Below are 20,770 nucleotides of genomic sequence, written 5' to 3' on the forward strand. Positions count from 1 at the left end.
GGAGAATGTTTTATGGACACTGCTTACGTAGGTTGTATGGCTGTAGGATAGGAATGGTGCTTTTTTAAGGGGGGTGAGCCTTAGACTTCCATCTGTTTATGGACTGATGTGCTGCATTGAAAAAAGCACTTACATCTTCAATGGATACAATGAGCAAATGCGAGTTTTTAAACTTAGGGCTATATTGTTCAATACACCCTCTATGACTTCTTGTTCTGCCACTCTTCAACCCCACTGTCTGCAGTATTTCTGCAGTGACCCTGAGCGCTCTCAGGGGAGGATGTGGAGGGAGCTGCTGAAGGGGTAATGTTTGCTTTGGAAGAAACATATATTTTCAAAACAAGTTTCCCTCCCAGATTTTAAGATTTCTAAATAATTATTTTCCTTGAGATGGATTTCCCCCCCCTGTAGCATTCCTGCTTGAATTTATTTTCTGTGCAAGAGAGACTTTTCAGGTCTAAGAATATTGCCTTGGAAATTGGTTCATTTGCAGTTAGGGCTAAAGAGATTATTTTCACTTTTCAGTCCCTTGTTCTTGGGGGGAATTTCTCTCCTCCACAGAGATGGAGCTGCTATGGCTCATTGTGCCGCTGCCATGAGTCCACTACCCTCCTCCGTAGGGAAGCCTGTAGATTTTGGGACCCATCCAGCCTGACCTTTGAAGCTTGGATTTGAGGTGAACCTAGCATGAGGTTAAGTCCTGTCTCCAGGCAGGTTTCAGCCCTTTGCAGTAGTCACAATTTCCCTGGTGCACTATGGGTCTTAGTGCAGGAAATCTGCCAACAGCAATGCCACAACCATGTCTCCGGCTCCCTGCCTTTCCAAACATAAATTCTTCTATTTTGGCACTAAGAAGGAAAGAATTTAAACAGAGAGGTAAGAAACCAGAAAACAGATTCATAGAAGCTGTCTCATCAGATAACCAAGCTGCAGTGAGGTCTTTTTACTGCAAGCTGGAAAACACTTTGAAAATACTTTATTAAGCATCACCCTAACTATTATCTCTGAATGCAGGGATTGATGTGGAGACTAGTGGTGAGAATTTGCCAAGAAGTGACTATCCTTCAGCATGTCTCACCCTGTATTCCTGATAGGCAGCAGATTCCTGGATAATCCAAGGACTTGAGGGAAGTGTAAGACTGTTGGGATGTTCCAGAAGCTTTGGAGAGCTGTGCAAATAAGCAATGCCCTTCCATGCCTTCCTAAGAGTATGTGATGTAAAATACATATATAGAAAATCTCATAATGCATAGAACTGTATTGAATTAATGTAAACTGTGACTGTTGTTACAATGCTTATTCTTTAAAAGAAGTTCAGAGAGCAATTTTAAAGAATAATTTGTGCCTTAAAAAATTCACTTACCTTGTTAGTAGACTGAGTCTGATTTCACAGCAGAGAATAGAAAAAGTCAGCAAAGTTTGCATTGGAAATAAGATTCAGTTTTTTAACTATGAGTGTAATTAATAACTGAAACAGCTTAAAGGAAGAAGTGGCAGATTTGCCACCAGTGGGGTGTTTAAATCAATGAAGGATGTCTCCTCAAGACTCACAAAGTGAAACTCCAGTCATTGTTCTGTTAGAGAGCAAATTGGAAAAAACCCATTAAGTATCTCTTTTGTCCTTGATCCTCTATAAGGCCTATAAATATTGGCGTCCTTGATCTGCAGAAATTTGCGGGACTCTGAAAACTTTTTGTAAAACAAAATATTGTAAAATATTATAGTTCTGTGCTAAACCCAAAGATTTTGGAGTTTCAAAAGCATTTTCTTTAGCTCTCTGCATCTTCCCTATTTATGTCTATTTTCCCCTTACATGAAATTCTTTTTATAACTCAGTCTTTTATATTGTTCTTTTGTGCCCTTTCTACACTGTAATCATTTCTTCATCATAATTCTCTCGTTGCTATGTGATGTTCCACTACTCATGTGTTTTTCTTTGATTTAGCTGTTAGTATTGTTTTAACTCTTCACTTTCTGTGCTTGCCAGTACTTTTCAGTAAATACATAAAAAAGAGAATAGACTGCATTTTCTCAAATAACAAGAAAGATTCGTTGTTAAATACTGAATGAATTACAATTGCACTTAGAGCTGTAAAGAACAACTGAGCTCATCTGCACAGTTTAACTTGGTTTAATTTAGTCACTTCTTCCTGAAACAGCCCCTTTCCTCTCAGCCGACTGCAGCACTCTGCTTCATCAGAATTAGAGAGGGAATTACTTGGGTCAGTTTAGACAAGGCTGATGACAGCACACTAGCAGCAGGGCTTTGACTTTGCATTTCAGAATTCACAGTGAGATGCATTCAGCAAAATATGACGATATCTGAAGCTTATTACTTGGAAAAGCCAGTGAAGTGGTAGATTCTCAGCTGCGTGACTTGATCTGTGAGTTGCAGTTGGGCTAAACCCCTTATTCCTGAGAAAGTTTCTGAGAAACTGAGTTTGACTGAATTTTCTGATCATAGGAGAGTTTGCAGTGGGAAGCAGCCTTTCTAGCAGGCCCTCCGTAGCTGCAAAGGATCTGCAGCTGTGGGGTGCTCACTGCAGGTACCGTGCAGTTCTTAGCATGGCTGGGATCACTATTTCTCTACAGGTAATCACAGGCTTTCATCATGTCTCTTGCTGATCACACCGATGGTTAAAAGCTATCCAGCTATAGCTGACCGAACAGCCACAATGTACATTAAGTAGCCTGCGTGGATCTAAGCGTATTCCTTCCCTATTTGTCTCTCCGGAACAGCGTCACTGGTTTCAACACCAGTTGGGAGCATGGGGCAGGGCAAGAGGGAATCACTTGCTCTCAGCTCTGTACTTCCCTCCTTCCTTGTTTGGAGGAGGATGCCACCGTAGTGCCCCACAGTATTAGCCCTCTGCTGAACACTCTTGCTGAGGACTCCCAGCAATGTGTTCAATTGGCACAGGCCAGGTAGAGCTCTAATGCAGAATCAAACCTGCTTGAACTGCAGTCAGAGAAGCCTGCAAAGGAATATCATACAAAATGTGGGGGCTGCTCAAGGTATAGTTGAATTCCTAGAGGAGAAATCCAATAACAGCATCAGATATTAGCCTAAGCATCTCTGAAAACCTGCTCACCACATGCCTTTTTTGGTAGATTTGCCAGCTCGGAAAACTCCTGAAATTCCAGTTGCAATTGTGACAGACAAACTCCCTGTCCTCAAGAGCAACCCCCAAACCACTGCTGTATCAGCTTCACACTAATTGCTTTACTGATGCTCACTTAGGCTAATGAATACTAAATATTGCAGAGCATTCCTGTTGCACTCAGAAGATTGGTTTGAAAACTGTGCTTTGGAAACCGAATGCAGCACCCACCTGCCTTGCCTGCAGGAACAGAGCTGTGCTCTGGGGAGATCAGGAGGTACCTGAGGCTTCCCATGTCCTACAAGGGCACAGGAGGCAGTAATATGAGAATTTTAGAAACCCTAAAACATAGCATGGGAACTAGCGACATTGTACTGCATTGGAAACGTAGCCTAGAAAAGGCAGTGCTGAGGACACGAAGAAAGTAGAGCACCCAGGGCTCCCCCAAAGGGCTCTGCACTAACCAGCAACTTTGTGATCAGTACGGCAATAAGGAAGCAAATGGTGTCTGATACAGAAAGCCATTTTATCAGTTAATTATCAGCTCCTTATTTATCAGCTGTATTTGGGGAAGGGCAGACTGCACCCCAGCTCACCTGTGGCCAATATTTTATTGTGACAAACAGTCCTGTGCTCAGCTCCTGCTGGCTTGGGAGGGCTCTTTTTAGGGTACTAGCCATTTCATGTAGCTGCTTAAAGGGGGACCTAAGGTCTTCTAACAGCATGGGTCATCCCTATTCAAGCAGCACCTCTTTGACTTGCCAGTTCGTTTTTAACTTTGCCACTGCAGGGCTCCCTTTTTCTTGGAGCCTTTTTTCATAGTTTGCTTTTCCAGGGCTTGCTTTTTATATGTGGGAGAGCTGCCTAGCAGATGCTGTTTTATAACTGGCTGTGGTCTACGTCTCTTCAACTGGTGAGTACTGCTGAGCTTTGTTCTTACTATTACAGGGTGTTAATGTAAGCTTTGAGCAGTCGCTTTTGCTTGGGAAACAGAGAATACCATGTTACTCTTGCTAGCAGTAAGCACACTTCAGTTTTCCTCTATAATCCCATCATCTTCTTGCAGCTCTCTTCTGTGTACAGAGACTGCATGTTCCTTACTGTAGTAGGTGACCTCGGACCTGCGTGTCTGCTTCTGATAATGTACCTTCGCTTCGCTTGCTTAGCGTGAATTACCTTGGAATAACTGGGCTGACAGTTGCTTGGCAGTGAAAGTGCCTGTTGCTGCAGGACTTCTTTTGTAAACTCTGACAGCATCAGGGCTTCAGTGCACACCCCAGTGCAGACAAATGATTCAACTCCTACTGAAATTCTTCCTGGAAGTAAAACATATGAATGCTCTGTGCGTTGCATTGCTCTGGCCAGTTAAAATAGCTGCAGAAGTATGCCCTGGCTTTGTCTAGGTTCACTCTTTCCATGCATTCGTTCACAGAGAGTCTTCTGAAAGTGCCGGATGTTAGACTGGCAGTTCAGACCGTATATCTCAGAGTTGCTTCTTGCTCAGCGTACAAAGGTCGCAGTAGCTCTGAGCTTTTCTGAACAACCTAATCAATGTATGCATGAGCCTGTATGGAAAACATTTTATGTTTAATTGATAGGCAGGTTCTGGCAGTCACATGGCTCTCATTGTTATTTCTTTTGTAAGTTAATTTTCATTGTTTAAAAAATTATTTTAAATTTCAAGTTCCTGGAAATGTTTGTTTGCAGCAATTTCCTTCAAATATATATTATCCCAGCTGCATTTGTGTTTCTTTTGTTCAGTTACAGAAACTCGCAAACATTGCTAAAAGTGAGGACTTGGACACTGAAATACAGCATGGCAGCATGGAGAGATGGCTCAGGCTAACGGAGGGTCCCACTGTATAGTCGCAGCTAATGTACCAGAACGGGTCGAATTAGGCCTCCTTCTCTGCTGTGTTTAAATACAACTTGCAATATTTCCCCACCGTTTTCAGGCATTATTAGCACTCGCTATATAAAGTATTAAACAGGCGCTCTCCATTTATCCACATTAATGATTCAGTGCAAACTCCTGCTTTCCCATTAATATCCACTAACCTCATTCAGTGATAAAACTTGATTTAGTCTCCAAATTACCTCAGCACAAAATTTCTTGGAGCAGTACTGCCTAATAGTTCAGGGCTACGTGAGCTGTTATGATAGCCAAACAACAACAGTGGCAGCATCTTTTTTTGGGACTTGGTGGAAAAAAGAATCAATCCAGCACATAAAGAGAGACACAAATAAATTGCTAAACAGTATAATCCAATGATACCATACATCTCAGAAATGAGTGCCTCAAAAATCAATAAAAATTGAAATTGAAAAGGGAAGAATTGTAGTTGTCCAGATGCAGGTGTGTCAAAGAAGTTTCAGGTGAAGGCACCGGCTGGCCGAGTGCCAGGCTCTGGGAATGGGAAGGGAGGTTGGCTCTGGATAAGGGGGAGCACGCTGCCAGGGCGTAGTACAGCGAGGAAGAGTTGATGCTATCCACACTGGTGGGGGTTGTGGGGAGAACAGGCAAGGGAATAATGTCTTCTGGGATTCGAGGGGCTGCGGCACCACTGGTTTTGCATCTTGAGAGCTTTCCTCCATTGGGAGGCAGAGGTGGGAGCAGAGCAGACTGCTCAGTGCCTGGGCTCTTGTCTGGGCTTTGCTTGAGTGGGAGGGTGAGGTGTTCATTTTGGGGCATCTGTAGCTACAAAAATTCATATTGCTGTGCCTAGACTCTGTTTGTAGTGTTGTAGATCCCTAGCCTCCAGAGATGCTGTGTTGGACACCCCTTTGTTGTGCCTGCGCTGGAGTTCACGTGGAGCGCTGGGGCTTGGTGCGTGCTTTAGATGAAGTAGATTGTGTGCGGGAGGACTTTCCTGCCTTGCAGAATGCACTGACCCTTCTCCCCGAGGAAAGGTTTAAAGCTAATATAATGTGGATTTTTTTTACTTTGTTTTTCTCCCTTGATTGTTCTTCCCTTGACTTTATTGTGGGCTGGTGGGTGCCGGTTTTGGTGCTAAGAATGCTGAATGGTGGGTGCTCAGGGACCCATCAAACTTTAATTTTTGTTCTGGTTTTCCTTTTAAAAATAAAAAGCCATTAAAATCCCAGTCTTCCTACAGAGCATGAGCAAACCCAAGCTGCGCTGCCTGCTAGCTCAGATCTGTTTTCTACCCTGCATGATCTCCTTATTGCTCCCTTTGGAGGCTGCTGGCAGCAGATCAAGCATGGCTTGTCCTTCTTGGTTTGCAGCAGCCTGCTGTCTCCAAAGGTTTGCGAGAACAGTAGGGCCATTGCCTCACTGTGGTAGCAGTTACTCTGTTTCCTGTTAGAGCTGCATGCGTTTTAAAACAAACATGGAAAAAAAGGGAAAAAAAAGAAGAAAAGCAAAAGAGAGAAGAAGACAGAAATAAGTAGAGAGAGAAAGGCAAGGTAGACACCTGCCAGTCACCTGGCAAAGGAAGGAAGAACCAAATAATCCAGAGAACAACTTGGACAGTCTGAGCCCAGTGATCCTGTTGAATTGAGTCTGCTGTCTCCCAAATGGTATAATTTAAAATCATTTGCTGCAGTTTTAGGCAAGAATTATTAAATGAATATTAATCAGTCATTAAATTCCGTGAAACTGCTTCTTCGTTCTGGGCTGAATGAGGCCATTTAGCTGTGGCGTATTCAGCATGTTAATGTCTTTGTGTGAGAGGGTTTCTTCCCTGCCAGAGTGACACAACGCACTCAGCCCTGGTAATGATGGTAGTTGTTTGGACCAGGCGGGCACCTTTGGGGCTGGCCACTTGCAGATTTTTCAATTCCTACAAGCAATGAATAACTGCAGTTTGATGAAATATCAGCCCAGCCTCGACTCCAAGTCCCTCCCTACCTGCACTGAAACCAGTACATTCCCTTCCAGTTAGGAAAGGTTTGGTTTAAATGCTTTCCTTCATCCCTTTCTGTATGCCCTAGGCCAGTGCTTATCTTGCCTTGCTCCTGGTGCATTCAGCTCCCAATCTTGATTCCCGTGGCAGGAAAAAACCTTGCCCAGCTCCCGAGTCATGCAGAAGCTGAAATATTGAGGGGGAAACTGCAGACATCTTAATGGTGGGTGTATTTTTGCTGCCAAGACACCAAAGACTTTGCTCATGAAGGAGCAGATGTTAACGGTTGTTTGGAAAATAAACCCCTTAGAAGAAGAACATCTCTCTGGCTTGACCTATACCCTGGGCATTTGTGCCATCTAGCACTACATCTGCTCTCTGCAGATGTAGGAGGCAGCAGGTCGCTTGTGAGGGGCACTGGGTGGGGAGTACTGGCTGTGGCCCAATGCTTACCCATGTCCCCGTGGGGACAGGCTGACCACCCAAAGCCCTCTGAACTCCCCCCTTGCAACTTCTGGTTATTTCTTGGCCCTGGAGAAGAAACATGAGAGGCAACTCAACCAAATTCATCACCTTTCCAGAGCTGCTGCAGTCCTCTAAATCTTCTTTTTGTGAATAACTTCTTTTTCCATATGTAACAGCAAAGACAGGGGATGAAGGAAACTCTGGATGAATTTCTCTCCCCGGGCTCTGGCAGTTGTGGACAAGCAGCAAATACTAGTTAAATTCTGGTGTGTGTATATAGTGAAATCCTGGAACAGGTGCCTGGCCCTGTGTTTGGGCTACGTGCCAGCAACAATCATCATTAAAATCTGTAAGAAGGAAGAAATCTTTTTTTTTTTTTTTTTCCCCTTTCTTTTTTTTTTTCTTTCTTTTATTTGTGAGGATGATTTGTGGCAGGGGCTCTGGAAACAACATTTGTCAGAGGGTATTCAGAAAGCAGCTCTTCCCTGCTTACGCTTGAAAAGATTAGTCCATGCAAAACACCCTCCCAGGGCTGTTGCTGTTCTGTGCTCACAGACCTGGGGGTGGGAGGCCCTGGGAGCCCGGCCGGCCGCTGGGCAGCCCCCGCTGCCTACAACAGAGATCCTGCTTCTGCGCGCTTTGTCCTCTGTGTGACACATCCGTCATGTCCTTGCGCTCATCAAACCTGGCGTGCCTGATAAGCGAGGTGGCTCAGTGTTTGCTGCTCCTCTGGAGTACTAGAAGAGAAATGCAAGAAGGTCCCTGATGCTCCACTGCTGACTTTGATGCCACAGAAAAGGCCTTTGGGTATAAAATAAACTCCGGTAAGATGTGCAGATCTAGAAGAAGCTGTGGAAGAGCTTTCCAGATACGCGGGACGCTGTTAGCATTTGTGACATTGCCTAGATTGTGGCTAAAAGCATTCCTTAGACAAATTGTTACAGAACTCACCCAGAGCAATACAGTTTGCTAACTAATTATCTCAGAAGGTGGTGCATTGGTGGTTTGTTTGTTGGGTTTTTTTTCTTGCTGTTTAATAATAAGCAGACGGAACGAAGCTCAAAACATTCTAGCATATGTCAAATGTATATGTGTGCATGTGAATTTTATCTAATGATAGAGTGGTGAGTGTCCACTAGCCTAATATTCCTGGAGAGGGTGTTTTGCATGGAGAACCATTACCTTTGTAATAGTTCTGCAGGTTATAAAAGGTAGTGCACTTATAATAGTTTTTTTAAACTAAAGAAGTCTCTTTTATATATGTTTCACTGAGAATTTTTTTTTTTTCCTTATCAGCACCTCTTTTTAATGATAAATAGAGAGAATAAACCAGAAGGAAACCACTAAGCCCATGCAGGAAAAAAAATTAACACATTCTCTTGCTCTCAGGTCTAAAAAATAATGAATCATTAAACCTTGAAGTCACATTGACATTACCAAATGGGTTTGAAATCAGCTTGGGCCTGAGAAGCTATAGAAAACCTGCCAAGTGACTAAAACAGATACGGATGGTGATGTAAGAAATTGGAAACATCTATTAAACAGACGCAGCTTTCCATTTCCTAAAAGTTATTGGTTGGAGTAGTGCAGCACTTCCCCTGGTGCGCATGTGCTGCAGGGGGACGGCCACAGGCAAAACCTAGTTAACTGAAAACATCACAATCAATAAAAAGCACTATGTTTTCCATTTACTCCTGGTTTTTAGGGGTTTATTTTGTTGCAGCAGCAGAAAGCATGAGTTCAATATCAATTCACCTTCTGGGTGGGGAGAGAGATACAGATACCGGCTTTTAATGCGTGATGAAGTTTGTGACAACGGTAAGCTTACTAAAATTTAGACCAAGTGCTGTTTGGTACAACATGGGGCACCAGCTAATCCTGCGTTCAGTAAAGAGGCAAAGTGGAGATCTGTTTTGGTATCATGCTTTCTAGCCAGGAACAAGGAAGGGGTTATTTTCAATTTAATCCTTTCTCTTGCCAAATTGCTGAATACCACCATTTCTTACTTAGCAGCTGAATCGAAGCTCGGCCTCTGATACAGGGGTGTCTTACTCATCAGGGGGTGCTTCAAGCCAAGGGAGGAATGTCATATCTGTGTTTTTGTGTAGATGGGGTGGAGCCGTTAACTGTCTTGAGTATCCCCATACTCTGGCGTGGTTCATGCCTAGCGGGCTGTTCGGTGCCGTTGCGTGCAGTTCTCTGTGGCCCTTCGGCTTTGGTAGTGTCCTGTGGCCAGGTTCAAGGGAAGCTGGCCTTGGTGCGTGCTAAACAGGCATCTGTATGTAGTTGTTCCGCACTGCGGTGTGGTTTTAAGAAAAACAACAGAAATCCTTCATGTGGGTCATGCATTCGTGAGAGATTCTGTGTATCACTTAAGTCAGCAATGCAGAACCGCGCTGGGGCTGGATCTGTTGGGGGACATCTTCATTGACGTGCTTTTCGTGCTCAGACCCCTGGGACGGGTCTGCCTAGGTGCGAGCTCCTCCAGCGAGCACATTAAATGTACTGCTCTGCTGGCTGCAGCTATTACGGCCTTCTCCTGACAGCCGACAGCTCTTCATGTGATATAGTCTATTTTGACCTTCTCTTTTTGGAAGCTGATTGCCAGTTTAGTTGTCCTTTTCTGCCCATTTGAGATGGTAATGTGAGAAATGAGAACTGACAGTGCATTTTAAATGCAAGCCCTGACAGAAATTGGGTATCTACACATCTTTGTGGAGAAGTTCCAGCTCTGAGCAGGAAGAGGAGTGCTGCCGTAATACTGACCTGGCTCTCGGGCTCTGCTTTTCAGAGGAAAATATACTGCACCAGAAAGTTAAGTCAGCAAAGCTTCTTATGACCCAAATTCTAAAGGGAAAACCTGAGGCAAATGATTGCTGGGAAAAGAGGCTCATCAAAGGCAGAGAAATACAATATTCTCTGTCTCTTTCTGTAAGAAAACCTATGTAAAATATAATAGAGGAAACATTTTGCTGATTCTGATCCCTGGGCAGCAGAGTGTTAGCTGCCAGATTCCAGCTCACATGCTCCTGTTGTGCTGGAAGAATATTCCCCTGAGTAAAGCAGTAAATGATCCCTTTTCAGAGGAGAGTGCTTGCTGGCTACATCCTGCTGGATCATGGACTCCAGGTGCTGAACTGTGTCAAAAGGTATTAAAAATACATGAAATACTCTCCTTCATGCTATTTTTCTCCACTTAAGTAACTACAATGGCTGTTGCAGAGATGCCATGTGATAATGAATGTACTGAGAAGTGGGAGAGGGTACATATGTGTATTTTCTTTTTTTCTTTTGGAATTTAAAATTAACTCCAATTGCAAAACGGATTGACTAGGAAAACATATGAGCAATAACCTCGTAACTTATGAGCACGAGGTGCAATCTGGTTTTAGGAAACATCTCTTGCTGAAAGGCTTTTGCTGAAGGCTGCTAAAACTTCTTTCCACTGATCTAGATGTGATTTAATTTCTTTTCTTCCCTGATCTCTGCTGGCTGCCATTCCAATAATCAATCATTGTTTTTCTTTCTTTGTCACTAAGGCAATATCAGACATGATATTGTCCTGCTGGTTGGTTGCATCCTGTTTAAGTAGTTTAAGTACCATGTGTTGTACTTGTCCTAATTGTTTTGTGCTTGTCAGTAAATTCGGCTGATGGCATTTTTCCCATCTGGTCCAAGCTGTGACTTCAGATTTCTCTTCCCATCCCTTTTGTTGTGCTAGAGGACAGAAAGAGGTGAATGATGGACTATGAGCTATAGACATATTCACTTTTGGTAAATCTGAAGACATTATCATTCTTTTCATGAAAAAACTCACACTTTTGAAATGAAAATCAGGTGTTTTCCTTTAGGAGAGCACATAGCATTTTGGCACCTCCTAAGATATTTTCCTGTTTTGATGAAATGATGCTGTTCACAGAAACTTTTCTTATAGAAAACTGTTTCTCTTAAAAATGCCACCCTGTTGTATTTGTGCAGTACTTATGACTGACCACTGTGTTTTGTGAGGGCATCCTCTTGCGCTCCTTTCTCACCTTTGGATATGCTTGCACTAGAAGCACAGGAGGGTGAAGGACAGAGGCATTTAGCAGGTTTTTCCTTATAACTTTGCAAGATTTATTGTTTTCATACAAAACTAGGCTTTGATCACTATCTTTCTAAAGCAATTGAATTTGCTTTATTCCAGCTTGGAAATATGGTTTAAATTTTACTTGTCTTTCTCATATCATACACTGTATGTCTTCTGGTACATGCTTTCAAGTTTTAAAGTTTGATTTATTGTAATTTATTACCTAGAAGGTGTTCTTAAATTACTGCTTCAATAATATAATCTACTCAAAAATCTGAGGTTTTATCACATCACACCTGTATTTGACAGCAAATTGATCTGACAGTATTATTACATGTTTTTGACAGGCTTATTTGAAATCCTTAAATCCCAGTTCCTTCTTTGTTTCATTACCGTAACATCACTGGCATAGCCTTGTGATCAATTATCCACTTAGGAAGACCCAAATGTCTGCCAGTTAGGTTTCCAGAGAGGTATTCACTTCAGCATCTGTTAAGTATGTTCATTTTATCGCAGCTTAAAAAAGGTTGCCCTGCCCTGTCCTTGCTGGAGAGTTGTGCGCTGATGCTCTGACATGTTTTTGCTGGGACTCACCTTCTGGGCAGGCTCTGGTGGCAGTGGGAACCCTGCAAGGGACACAGACATCTCTCCTTCTGACGGAATATTATGTTTCTTTATGGAAACCGCAAAAAGGGCAAGCCGCACGGCACTGCTATGGCTTCTGGGGAAAGTGGTGCAGGTTTGCTTCCATTTAGTTCTGACCAGATTCAGTTTGGGGGATGGAGTTAGTCCTCCCTTTGCAAACTGGGCATCGTGGTTGGGCTGATGTCCCTGGAGGAAGGGGTTGACCTTTGTGCCAGCTGGACATCTCTGTCCTAGGACTGAGGAGTGCGTCCAGCTATCTGCTAGGGTGCCCTGGTTGTGTTATTTGCCTGGCCAGATCAGGGCTTGGTCTCTCCCTGCCTATTGCTGTCTGCTGAGGTGGGGATCTGCTGCCTGTCTGCCTCCTGCCCGGCGGTCGCTGAGGTAGGAGCTTGGATTAAAAACCGCAAGATCCGGGTGGTCTGTTTCAGTAAAGCACTTGAAGCACACGTGGCTTCAGATACAAGCGCTGCCCTGTTGCCGTCGGTGCTTCCGTCAGGCTGAAGCACCTTGCAGAGTTGCTTCTCCACATGGGTTACACAGGCAGGACTTCATTGGCATGTTGTTATTAATAATTCATTTTTAGGGAATGAAAAATGCAAATTTTTCACAAATAGATATCCTACAAAAGGGATAATAAGCTATTTTATCACGGCTAGGTAGTCTCAGGGGGCTATAGAACTATTTTGATAGCCGAACTTTTCTTCTGGTGTTTCTGCTTATGTCAAAATTTGCACAGATAGCTTGTGTAAAGGGTTATGCTCTTGTTCGTGATGCTTATTTACTGGATCATTATTATACACTTTTAATGTAATAAGGAAAAAACTTTCAGCCACAAAAGAAAAAATACTTGTAAAATGAGTTTGCCTTCCAGAGAAAAACTTGCTGTTGGCAACATACTTAATGTAACACCTAGAGAGTTTGATAATCACTGTGTATCTGTGATATTAGCATTTATGTTGCTTATGGCATTTGGATCAACAACAGGGAAAAACTACCTTTTCTCAAAATAAAAGTTAAAGCTAAAGTTTTACTTAAAAACAACCAAGTTGGGACCCTCTTGTTATGTTGCAGCAGCATCCTACGAGTCGGGATTTTTGAGCTCCGTGTTAGCATTTTAGCTTCTGAAGCAGCGTGTCACGTTACATGTTGAGTTATACTACACAGATAAGTAGGGCAAATGGCCAAGTGGATTAAAAAATGGAGGAGCAAAGCCTCAAGAGGAGGATTGCAACCAGTGTATTATGTAAAAAGGAGAAAGTATACTTCAACGAACATGGATGCTTCTCTTCTGATGCAATTTTAGCATCAAGATCTAGCTCTTGGCAGTGAAATCTGATACAGATCAACTGAATCCAGAGTAACTTTGCTGCTTTCAATAAAATGGGGATTTGACCCAAGACGTAGCACGGTTTTTCACCAGCCCTGCTAGTGTGGAAGGTGAAACAGTTTTTATTTTAGTTTGAAGCCAAAAACCAGCTTCACATCCTACAGATGCTCCCATCAGATTTCATTCGCCAGCAGAGTCTGTCTTAAAGGTTAGTGTGAGGATTGTTGTGAGCACCATATGCCTGACGACTTGGCATAATGACATGTGACTTCAGCTTGTGTTTCTCTTTAGGAGATGACTAATGAGTCTTAGTCTCATAGAAGACATTAAAATACAATTACGTTATGTTAGATCAGCTCTCACAACTGCTAAATTACAGAGTGGTAGGCATAATATAGTTCTGGGAGACGTGGGTTTTTTTCTGCAGTGGATTCCAGTCAAACTCCTCCTGATGCAAATGTATGTGATAATTCACCATGTGGACAGAAATGTATGCACTGCTGTATTTTACAAGGCAGATTTTGTCTTATGTTTTTACAGGTTTTTTTCTAGCTCTGGTAAAGTCTAATGAAATTCCAATCCTGTAGTTGACTCATTAAGCTTTCCCTCAATCCATCACTGTAAAACTGATTATCAAGATGTTGTCTTTTGGTGTTATCAATCTTGAGTGACTTTTTTGGAGATTGATGCACATTCGTTCTTATGACTGGCTCAGATGATATCTGCTATTTATCTTGATCTCCTTTTATTTAGTGTTTTAACTTAGAAGGTTCTACTGCCTTTTTTGATTGAATTTTAATGATGAGGTCTTGACTACAAGACAGACCTTCCACAGCTTTCAGACACATTTTACAAAATAGTGTCCTCGGGCTTTCCTTGCTGACACGTTTCCAGATTGTCTTTTTCACGTGGTCTCGGGGGGTGTTTGCTGCACCGTGTGTGTGCTTCTACACAAGTTGCAGAGGTACAGCTAGCTTGAAAGAAGACTTGGGGATAGGGAATTACTCTACAGTATAAAATAATTATTTGCCAGTTTCCCAGGAGGTGCTAACGGGTCTGCAATGGGCAAACTCAGGTGTAAAGGAAAGCAAAAGAAGCAATACGTGGTTCTGTCAGCAATATAATCACAAATAGACCAACATGTCAGTGAAATGCCAGGTCAGTTGTGGCCAGCAAAGTCATACTCTGGTTAAGCACAGACAAAGCCAAGCAAAGAAAACTAAGGAAGAAGAGAAATAAGGGAGGAAAAAAAGACTCAGAAGGGTGGTGGCAGCATCAGAGACAGGGATGGGACAGCTAAGGGCACAGCTGAAGCTGGGCCAGTTGGGGGATGTTTTTGAGGATGGTCTCTGAAAACCTTTTGAAGGGCAGGACAGCAAAGCTTTGAACTATTGTGGCAAATTCAAGGCATCAAGGGATGCAAGTGGCTGCCCTTTAATGTTTCTTTCACCATGTATATCTGACCTATGGCACATCCCTTTCGTGGCCATTCATTTTTAGGACCTATACTTTTCTCATTTGACAGGACTGTAACTCAGTCTCTGGGTTACAGGACATCAGGACAGCTTTTTCATTGGAATAATTAAAATTTTACTTTCTTTTTTCCTCTTCTGCAGCATCCTGTGGTGCCTTGCAATAAAACTGCCAGCAGGTGCCTAGGACACTAACAGTGTCTCATAGGTAGCCTTTGTCAGGGATGCTGCTGTGATGCTCAGTCCTGGGTTAAAGCTGCCAGTCTCTTTAAGGAGAAACATACTGATGCAATCCTGGACTTCACACCAGTTGTATTCCACAAGATAGATATTCCTGCTAGCATGGGGGCAGATAACCATTTGCCCTTGGTGTGGGGGAGCTGTGTCTAGCATATAGCAATGTCAGGAGGTGATACCTTTGTCTGCATGATTTAGTCTCTTGCTGAGGGTTCCTCTTCATCCCCAGGGAGACAGACTGCTGTACTGAGGGCTTGGGAAGCGCTCACTGCGAGTTTGTGCTGCAGGACACCACGAGGGTTGCATCTTCTCAAATGGACCCTTCTGTATTTATTCAGGCTCATGTCAGAGCTCTTATAACGGACAGAAAATGAGGTGTGTTTAGGTCAGTATTTGACAAGGACTTAAAGTATGCACCCATACCCCCCCACACTGGATGGACACACATACACACGCAGTCATTTGTAACACGCTTTCATGGTGCTGTAATCTGGGCTCAGAACTTCTGCCTGTTCCCAGCTGTATGTTAGTATCCAACAGGGACTGTAAATCAGCTGATGCATTTTCATGTAGAATAATAGATTTCTGGTGAAGAGCTTTCTTCTCTGTGCCTCCTCGGTGGAGTTATTTGCATCTTTCCACCGTGTCTGCATGTGCACCAGTAGTTCTGGAGATTAACCTTAATCTCTGATTGAAAGCAAAGCAGTGACATTAGCTTGTAAAATGGATTCTGTGAGAGATACATCTAATGATTTTCTTTTTTTTCTTTCAGTAGTCAAAGGTAAACTGCTACTAGCAATGTTATTGGACCTGGATTTCTTTCCTTTTTTTTTTTTTTTTTTTTCTTCCCTCTTAAAAGCTTACCATTCAAAGACATGAAGAGCTTTTGGATCCAATTCATAGATGGTGCATAGTTCCTGAGTGCATCCTTCCTGATAAGGAATCAGTTGTTTCTTTGAAAGTATTTTTTCAATAAACAGGTTGAATTGATTCTCTGTGGCTGCTGTCTGAGAACATCTATTTCCTCTTGGGGATGAGGAAGAAGAAAACATGTAATAGAGAAGCTGGGTACTTTGTGACATCTGTTTGTCCAGAGATAGTAAGTTGCTTGGAAAGCCTCATATCTTGCCAGGTCACACAAGTGTGTAGCTGTTCTGGGCAATTCATAAAGTTCTTAAATGTGTCTTTAGCTCTCAAAACAAGAATAATAATATTTCTCCTATTTTTTTTCTTTCAATTAGTATATGGGTGGATGTACAGCATCTGTGCCCACTGCTATTCTCTGTCCTTGGGGATGACTCTATCAAGCCTCTAGGACAAACTCCGATTGTGCTGCAATATGTAATTCCAGAACTTCAAAACTGGTCTCTGTGTTGCACAAACCACCTGTCCTTGGCATCCCTCTGGAGCCTGCCCTGTTCTCAGTGATGGTCATCCCTGCAGGGCAGCTGGAGCACTAGATCTCGGCTCCTGGTTTTCAGTGCCGTGAGAGCAGGAGATAGAGCTGATGGGTGAGAGGGATCGCTTGCCAAGCAGAGATGCACTCCAAAGCAGAGCCTCAACGGGCAGGCAGTCAGTCTGCAAGCGATCACGAAATGCAAATTCCAGTGGAAGTTATTTTTCATAACTCTGCTGAAGAACTAAAGCTCAAGGCGATGTTTAATCTGTCAAATACTTATCGGAGAACTACTACTTCGTGTGTACGTTATACTCTGGCAGTGCACAGCTACTAGGAAAAGGCATTGACTCAAGCAGAGGCGGGTCTGTACGTGCTGGCTGTGGAAACGGGCGGGAGGGAGGTGTTTAAAGAAAAACCGGGGTGTGAGAGCAGCCCTGGAAAGGGAGCAGGCAAGGGGCATCAGAAGCGGCTGTGCTGAAAGGAGGTGCAGCTGAACACTGAGGGAAGCCTGCGCTCAGCGTTACCCTTGTGTTGCAGCGTGTGGCAGCACCAGTGGGGTGGGGAGGGGATGGTGTCCCCAGGGGACTGTCCCCTTCTGCCTGCTGCATGTTCCCAAAGCACTAAAGTGGAGTATTTGCAGGTTTTAGCGTACATGAAAGGCCCTACCAAAATGGCTTGGCAGCAGGATTAGCACTGCTTAGTCAGGAGCTCTTTCTCCTTGGAGGCTATTGGCAGTGCCTGGTCCCAAGAGGCCATAAAGCTACTGGAGCAATTTGAGGAAAACTGTGGTTTTAGTTGCCTTACAATACTGGCCCCATTGTATGGGTGAATGCTTTCAGTGGCTGGAGTCGGCAGGGACCGTGCTGTGCTTTGCCCGTAGTTGTGCCCAGTGCTGGTCTCTCTGGGATGGTCCTGTTCTGTTGTCAGCTGTAGTTCAGACCGCAGTGCATATCTCTATGATGGCATTATCCTCTTACACTCACTTTGCTCTCCATATCTCGCTTTTGCAGCTGTTTTTCAGAAGGCAGCTAAGTGTTTCTCCACGGCTTGCAACAATATTCAGAACGTGAGGAAATTCCACCTTTAAGTTTTGGAGGCAAATCTTATAGCCAGTTCAGCATCTGTATTTTATAATTTTATCTTTTTATTGTCGCCTACTTCCAAATGCCTTAAAGTCAGTGGAAACAGCCTTTAGCGCACCTTTCTATAGCCCATCCTTATAAAGATCTCCCATTAACTTTGTGTCAGTTCAGTGGAAGGAAGGAACACGCCCTTTCCTTACCCATGTGCTATAAACATTTGCCTTTCTATATGCCTGCTGCAGTTCACCTTGGCCAGCCTGTGCTTTCTAGGGCTTTCTAGTTATTTAAACGAGTGTGGTTTGTGGACCTCGTGCTGCCCCATGTCAGTTAATGTCACGCTGAGTTACGCTGGCTACTTGTACACTATCAACGATAGTCTCTGACAGCTCTCCTGGAGGTACCATTTGTCAGAAGTTATGGTGATGCATCTGAGGAAAGGGCCTTGCACTTGACAAAACGGTTACCCCCCTGCACAAATGCTTTGGAGCTGCAGAGCTGTCTGCAGCAGACCGTGGCAGTGCCAGCCCCTGCCTGCTTTGGGGGATGTCTTCACTGCTGGAGTAAACATTTCTTCATAGCATCCCTTGTAAGGTTCTTCAGCGTTTTAGGGCAAACCCCCATCTTTTAAGTTCTTTGAATGAGTATACTACTTTGGTTATATTACACCACTGTTTCCTTACTTCCATCCTGTCTTTATTGTTTTTGTTCTCCCTTCTTTAACATCACTATACCTAAAGAAATTCAAAGAGAAAATTGCATCGACTGTTTAATATTACTTACAAGCTGACAGCATTAGAAAGCTCCTTCCGCCCTGCTCACCCCAATACCTTTCACAAGCCCCTGCACACATGGTGCAGTGTTGCCTCTTCTCTGCAGAGATGATCCAGCCGCCATGTGCACAGTCTCAGCTTCTTCGTGCTCAGTCTCTGGGTACAGCAAGTATGAGGATTTACTAGGTACTGTTATGTGCAAACTACGTTCAAGTGCTCCAACTTTCCCTAGACTTGAAGTTTCAAGAGCAGTCTTGAAACTTCCCATGCGGGTCTGTTTGATCTTGGAGGAGAGAGACGAATGCTGTTCGTATAGGTTCACTTCCCCTAACGAATGGTTCATTGATCCATGCTGGAAACAGTCAGCCTTGTTGACTACAGGGAGCAGAGTACAGATGGGGAACTGTGTTTCCTTTTCTCTGTAAGCCGAATGGCATTGATTGCCTTAGAACCAATACATTTTCATTAGGCTCATTTTATTTTCCAGATTTTCATCGTTCACAGTGTTTATGAAAGGAAGAAATTAATGGCCCTTGCTAAATAGTGCAGAAAGGAACTGGGAAAGCTTCCCAGGGCTTTGGTCTGATCCTTACTTTCCTGCATTATATCCTTGGGCTTTTGCAGGGGTTGTTCTGGTAGCAAAGGCCGGGGACTGGTGTCGCTCGCAGAGCCTGGCTGCTGGGCTCCCGCACTCCCTCCCTGTGTCACCCTGTCTTCTCTTCTGTGTGCTGGAGGTGGGGAGGGTCTTCAGGGGACAAAAATACACAAATTGTCCCCTCTCCTTACAGACACAGTACAGACACTGAGGATAAACATCCTGGAGGGCACAGGGATGTGCGCACGGTTAACACGAGCGGTCTCGGAGGGGATCACAAGGCAGTGCTTCCCTTCCCTGCTCTGATGCTCTGCTCTGCAAAGCAGGGAGCTGCAAGGTTTGAGTTCAAAGGTTGCCGCTTCTCCTGGCTAGAGCGGAGAGGCTGCCCACGTCCTGGCCCATCCCACGCGGGGCTCAGTTCTATCCCAAGACGACTTTAAAGATGCAGAGAGGGAAGGGGTCCTGGTCAGGGTGCGTCTGTGGCATGTTTAATATCAAAGCCCACTGGTGTGCCAGGGTACTAGTGGTTGTGTACGCCTAAGTCCTGTCTGAGACCCTGACTCTGGTCAGGGTTTTGTGAGGATTGAAAGCCGGGGAAAGCAAAACAAAACCCAAACAAGGTAACTTTGGTGTCCGTGGGCTAGGAACAGGAGGCCTGCCTGGCTGCTGAACGCTGTGCTCAGGTGTGACCGCTGCAGGCTGGGCGAGTCCTCTGTCCTACACCATGGTTAATCCCTGACTGCCTCAGTTTCTTTCCTATCGCGTTTCACCCACCATCTGTCAGCAGCAAGTTTTCCTCAGCAGCCCTTTACCATCCCAGCTTTTGCACCCAGAAGCCCCAGAGGGAAGCCAGCGCCTCGTACAGCACCCCGCGTGCAGGGCTGCTGCCACATCGGGGTGCAATGTCAGTGGCCGCTGCTTGGATCTAACCCTTCTGCCCTCCAGCTTTGCAACCAAGCGGAGGCTTAAAAACAGAAAACAAAACAAAGCTGTCAGAAAATCTGGTGTTTGTGTTGTTTCCCTGAAGGCAGAGTGGCATAGCAGGCAGCTGGGCAGCAGCAGTCGCTTTGGAGCGCTGGAGAGAGGCTGTTTCTCTTGGAGGGGTCTGGATTTTATCACACACTTCTTATTCTGCAGGTTTGCTAGTCTAGATATATTTACTACATGGCTTCTTGGCTAATTATTTCTAGTGTGGCACTGATTGAGCTGTTAATAAAGTGTGAAGGTGCCTCGCAGGCACTTTTTGAGTCTTAAAGAAATGATCTACATCTAAATTGCAAATAGTAAAATTTCCTTACCCACCAATATTAAGGTGATAGCATCTCCACTATTGTAAAATTAATCAAAGTTCTCTTGGTGACAGAAACGTTAATTTAAATTTTTCGTCACAATTACAGAGAGAGTTATTGCAGCCTCTGACTTGTAATTAATTTCTCTTTCTTTTCATCACTGTGTTACAGCCCTTTGTAATAGTGATAAATGGAGTATCTACCTGACCTTTTTTCTTATATAATATAAATTACTTTTAGGTTTAAAAAAAAATTACTTCTGGTTAATCAGTGCTTTTCCATAAACAGGAGGATACGAGAGAATAGCTTGGGGTTGTTGTTTCAAATAAGCTTTACTGCAGTTAAGACGATAGGCAGCAGGGGACTAGAGTTGAGAGTAGCAGGGACCAAATGCAATGCTAGACACTCTCCCTGTGTAACATGTTGTCTCAGTGGAACCACATGTGCAGGAAA

General features: G+C 43.9%; 1 long non-coding RNA gene across 1 annotated transcript in view; it reads left to right on the plus strand.

Annotated features, from left to right (window-relative positions):
* Positions 1-3,911: 3,911 nt before the first annotated feature.
* The window catches only part of LOC115353659, a 73,714-nt gene continuing 56,855 nt past the window's right edge, over positions 3,912-20,770 (plus strand). Inside the window, exon 1 of the long non-coding RNA XR_005930940.1 lies at positions 3,912-4,014. This is a non-coding gene — a long non-coding RNA (uncharacterized LOC115353659). The remainder of the gene's footprint in view (positions 4,015-20,770) is intronic.

The sequence above is a fragment of the Aquila chrysaetos genome, chromosome 20 (genome assembly GCF_900496995.4).
Source record: "Aquila chrysaetos chrysaetos chromosome 20, bAquChr1.4, whole genome shotgun sequence".
In the NCBI taxonomy this organism is placed as follows: domain Eukaryota; kingdom Metazoa; phylum Chordata; class Aves; order Accipitriformes; family Accipitridae; genus Aquila; species Aquila chrysaetos.